The sequence below is a fragment of the Echinops telfairi genome, unplaced genomic scaffold, assembly GCF_000313985.2.
Source record: "Echinops telfairi isolate 266 unplaced genomic scaffold, ASM31398v2 ScPeMD7_7457;HRSCAF=8495, whole genome shotgun sequence".
NCBI classification, from domain to species: domain Eukaryota; kingdom Metazoa; phylum Chordata; class Mammalia; order Afrosoricida; family Tenrecidae; genus Echinops; species Echinops telfairi.
Genome location: NW_022111357.1, coordinates 25,583,809 through 25,589,111, shown reverse-complemented (window position 1 = coordinate 25,589,111; position 5,303 = coordinate 25,583,809). Strand labels below are relative to the sequence as shown.

The 5,303-nt window shown below is 53.7% G+C and overlaps 1 protein-coding gene across 1 annotated transcript in view; it reads left to right on the top strand.

Moving 5' to 3' along the window:
• Positions 1-4,663: 4,663 nt before the first annotated feature.
• The window catches only part of NBL1 (NBL1, DAN family BMP antagonist), a 13,720-nt gene continuing 13,080 nt past the window's right edge, over positions 4,664-5,303 (top strand). Inside the window, exon 1 of the mRNA XM_045299195.1 lies at positions 4,664-4,823. The gene's annotated coding sequence lies outside the window, so the exon portion shown is untranslated. The remainder of the gene's footprint in view (positions 4,824-5,303) is intronic.

Below are 5,303 nucleotides of genomic sequence, written 5' to 3'. Positions count from 1 at the left end.
TGAACCCCTCAGGGCCAACAAAGAGAGTAGAGATACCAGGAGGAATAAGGGAGGGTGGGAGAGAGAGGGGGTATCAATACAAGGATTAATCTAGAACCCCCCTCCCAGGGGAATGAATAATGGAAAAGTGGGTGAGGGGCGACCAAGGACAGATGTAAGATATGAAAATAATAATCTACAACTTATCAAGGATTCGTGAGGGAGGGCGGGCAGGGGAGGGAGGGGGAAGAAATGGGGAGCTGATATCAGGGGCTCAAGTGGGAAGAGAATGCTTTGAAAATGATGGTGCCATATGTGCAAATATGCTTGACACGCTGGATGAATGTATGGATTGTGATAAGAGATGTTAAAGCCCCCAATAAAAATATTTAATAAAAAAGAAAGAAAATAATGTTATGGTTGGGGGAGGGGGTCACCACCACATGAGGACCTGAATGAAAGGGTCGCGGCATGAGGCAGGTGGAAAACCACTGCTCTATAGGAAACCATGTTCCACCAACAGCCCTAGCCACCACCCTTCTGAGGGTGGAGTGTGTGCCAGACTCGGTACCTCATCTACACGGGGGTCCTCAGGTGGGTTTTCCACACATAGTGCTGCCACATGACAGGGCCACATGGGGTGTTCTAGGCTGTAGTCTTCATGGAAAGGAGCCCTGGTGGCATGGTGGTTCCGCTTTGGGCTGCGAACTGAAAGGCCAGCAGTTTGAAACCACCAGTCTCTGAGGGGGACCACCTAAGCTGTCTACTCCTGTGAAGAGTTACTGTCTCAGAAGCCCACAGGGGCAGTTCTACACTGTGCTGCAAAGTCGCTTTGAGTCGGCATCGACTCTGTGGCAGTGAATCTTCTGGAAGCAGGTCACCAGGCGGGCCTCTGGGTGGGTTTGAACATGCTGGTTAGCAGCAGAGTACTTAACTGTGGCGCTACCAGGGCTCCTTATTCCAGCGATGGACACTCTTAAAATTCCCATTTCACAGATAAGCAAACGGAGGCTTGAAAGGGCATGAGCTGAGTAAAGTGGAGAGCTTTGTGCTAAAGCTTGGACTTGATCCAGGGCATCTGACTCCAGAGCCTTCTTTGAGCTGCATGCAAACCGCCTTTAAATAGCTTTCATTTTATGGGGCACGTGCTGGTTTCCAGGAACCGTGCCGAGCACTTTGCATCCATTTATCTCCTTAAATCCTGGCTGCTGCTTATCACAGCCTCACCTCTTCTTGGTGTCTTCTCACACGGGGGATGGCTGCACATGATTAACGTCAATTGGCTGCACTGGACTGTTTGTGCAATGATGTTGGGTTGGCAATGTCACACACACACACACACACACACACTGCAGGAAAAGGCTTCCAACATTTGTGGGAAAATTCCATTATCTTTTAATTTCATTTCCCCACAAACTTCTTGAAGTTCCTTTGTGTGTGTGTGTATACCTACATATATATTTCTTCCAAGTCTTTGTAGATACACACATATACATATATACACACCATCAAGTCGATTCTAGCTTACAGGGATCTGATAGTGTAAATCTTCACAGAGGCAATCAAACCCATCTTTTCCCCATGGAGCAGCTAGTGGGTTTGAACTGCTGACCTTGTGGTTAGCAGCCCAACGCCTACCCCACAGCATCACCAGGGCTTTTGGTATATATTAAGCCACAACAAAAGAAGTCTTCGTAGGCTTCCCAACAAATAGATATTCCCTCTAAACCTTTGGGTCGCGACCCCTTTGGGGGTCAAACAACCCTTTCACAGGGCTTGCCCGATTCATAACAGTAGCAAAATGACAGTGATGAAGTAGCAACGAAAATAATGTTATGGTGGGGGGTCACCACCACATGAGGAACTGTATGAAAGGGTCACAGCATGAGGAAGGTTTAGAACCACTGCTCTACAGTGTGATGGGCACTCAATAGATTGGATGCCACCATTACCTGCATTTAAGGAAACAGGCTTAGAAGTGAACTAGCTTGCACAGTCCCATGGTCAGTGGGTGATGGAGCAAGCATTCAAACCCAAGCAGGGAAGATTCCAGAACTTCCCATGCTGAATCCTGCAAAGCCTGCCTTCCCAACTCCATCCCTGTGAAGGGAGGGTGCTGTCTGTCTTTGTCTCAAAGAGGAGGGGGGGGATGTGCTTTTCTGGGCCCTGGTACCAACCCTTCCTTTGGTGCAATTGCCAGGACAGAGAAGGCAGGCCTTGGCTCCCTTCCACTCTCTTTCTCCAGCAGGACTGCCTAGGGTTGGACCCCTGGCGAGGCTGAGGGCTGGGCTGACGGGATTAGAGGAAACAGCTGGCTCGAGCCAGTGCCCTGCGGGAGCTCACATTCCCCGGACTTTGGGAGGGGACTCAAGGATTGAGCAGCTCCCCACAGTCCAGTCACATTCCAGCTAGGTCCTTTTCCTGAGCCCAGATGTTTGCTAATGAGCTGGGAAGCGGGCCTTTGGAGCTTTAGCCCCAACTCCGCACCCCACGGTACCTGGGCCCCAAGAGACTGGCCCAGGCCCAGCAGGCTCTGGCCTCCAGCCCATGCCCTGTGCCAGCCAGGCCTGTCAGGGCAGCTGGAGCACCTCTGCCAGCCAGGTGCGTCTCAGCGAGTGGGATGGCTCTGACTTGACAGGTTCTGCCTTTCCCCCCAGGTCCCCAAGGTGCAGCTTGATGGGGAGGGGCTCTCCGGCAGTCACGAGGGTGTGGTGGGCCAAGGAGCCCAGGCGTTGGCGCTGACAGATCTGGGTTCAAATGCTGGCTTTGTCCATTACTGGCTGTGGGTTCACTGCATATTATTGGACTTGTTTGGATGTTGGATTGCTCCCCATTGTAAAGTGGGAATCAAGATAGGATGGTCATTGGATGCTGCGAGTCAATCCCAGCTCGTGACAGAGGAGAACTACCCTGTGAGGCTCCTAGGCATGATGGGAACAGATGGCCAGATCTTTTCTCCTGAGCAGTGACTGGGGGTCTCAAACTACCAACCTGTTGTTTTGTAGCTGACCACAACATCTGTGCCCGACCAGGGCTAATGCTTAGCATATGCCTGGCATATAAAGGAACTGTTGATATCATTAACAAGTCACCTTCCAGACCCCCCACCCCCACCCCCGGCCAACACTGCAGCCCTCCTGTGGTCACCAGTGTCATCAGAAAAGTGCGACTCAACCCTAAGACCCGTGTCCTCCATGAGGCCGTTTGGATTGTTCTGGAACCTCCTCCTCGTTCTGTGCATGACTTAGCAAGCTCACTCAGACCCCACGCACTGCCACGGGTCTGCAGGACAGAGGAGAATGGCCTCAACGGGTGGCCAAGGCTTTCTGGAAGCACACTGCCACATCTCTCTACCACCGAGTGGCTGATGGGCTCAAACCAATCGTCTTTCAGTTAGCAAGCGGAGCACCACCAGGGCTCCTAGCAAGCTCAGTAAGAGATACAATTAGCTTCCTGCAGTGTAGACATGCACGCTGCCCAGGATCCACTTTGTGAGTGGTGGTTAAGCTTTGACTGTAAAACAGTAAACATTTCCTGCATGGATACAATGCCGTGAGGCCGTGTCTGCTGGTATCACCACCTACTAGGGCTCCGGAGTCACTTCACGTCTCTCCAGGCTTCACTCAGCTGGGAGAAAGACGGGACTTCCCACTCCCACACAGCTAGTCTCAGAAACTCCAAGGTGCAGTTCTGCCCTGTCCTGAAAGGGTACGCTACGAGTCAGCATCACCTCGATGGCAGAGTCTGAGGCCTCAGTTCTTCACTTATAAAACGGGGGGACATTATAGCCCCAGAGTTGTGAGGACTCAGCGTGCTAAGAACAGGACCAGGTGTGCAGTCAAATACTCAGCAGTAGTGTAAGCAATCATCATGGTCATGATCATCAGCATGACACATCTGTGCCAGATCTGTGAGGGACATATATACCACATATAGAGTTTACCCCACCTGGCTCCAAGGTCAGCACTCATTCACTGCCATCGAGTTGCTGTCAACTCATAGGGACCCTATAGGGCAGGGTAGAAACCCCGCCCCTGCCCCCATAGGTTTCTGAGACTGTAACTCTTTACGGAAGTAGAAACCCCCATTTTTCTCCCATTGGGCAGTTGTGGGCTTCCAAGGTCAGCACAGGAGACAGAGACATACAGACTGGATCCCTGCTGCCCCCAATGGAGGGAGGGGGTGCACACAGCTATTTGTGAAGCTGAGTTACTAACCAAAAGGTTAGTGGTTTAAATCCACTCAGAGGCACCTCTGAAGAAAGGCCTGGCAATTGGCCTCCAAGTGGTCCAGCCATGGAACCACTATCACGTGCAGTTCTACCCTGCAAAGATGGGGGTGGGGGGCGGGTCACTGTGAGTCTGGGTGGAGGGAAGGCAACTCATTGGTTTGTTCGGGAGGGTGGGGGCGGGTTGGGAGTAGCAGAGGTGCCATGTGTCAGTGCCTCAGGATCAGACCTGGAGGAGGCGGCAGTTTATCCTGAGAGATGGGGAAGGTTTTCCAATCTGCTGCTTGAAGATGTTGAAAGGAGAGGGCAGCACGAGCTGGAGAAGCGCGCTGATAGGTTGGAGTGTACCCTGGCGTTATCAATGGACTAGACGGCATGGAACGCCCAGGATGCTCACAGCCTCCTGACATCCAGTTGTCCACCCCAGAGCTTCCTTCCAGCCACGCACACCAGGAGAACTCTGATAGAAAAGAAAACACCCCCCCCCCAAGTTCCACAAGCAGGCCCCACTTAGTGTCTTGGGCTACCACGTTCCCGGAGTCAAGCTATCCTCTCTCCGTTAGGCAAGAGAGCACGTTACCGCCACCCACCCGGATAGCCACCCGCAGCTGCAGAGGTGAGGCTGATGCGGGGACCGCTCCTCCTAGGAGCTAGGGACATGAAGCAATGTCCTGGTCTTTTTGTGGCTAACTGGCCTTCCCGGAGACCTCACGGCCGTGCTCCCGATGCCTAAGCCCCGGGCCTGGAGCCCAGGGGCGGCTGGGCGGAGGTCGAGTGACACCGGTGCAGCGAGCAGCGACCTCAGCGGGCTCCCATTTGCACGCCGGGAGCTGGGAGCCGAGAGGGTGGGCGGACGGGCGGACTGCGGAGCGGGGGCCGCCTCCCGGGGCCCGGACTCCGTGGAGGGGAGCGCCGAACGCTCGGAACAAGATCGCAATGTCTGGTTCCTACCAGAAAGAACACCTCCATCTTTGTCGCCCCAGGCCTGGCCAGCCCTGGCGCTGCAGTCTTGGGGAAAGCCAGGCAGAGAGAAGTCCAAGGGCAGAACAACCCGGTGGAAGGCGCTCTCGGAGGCGCGGGGCGCCCGGCCCCTGGA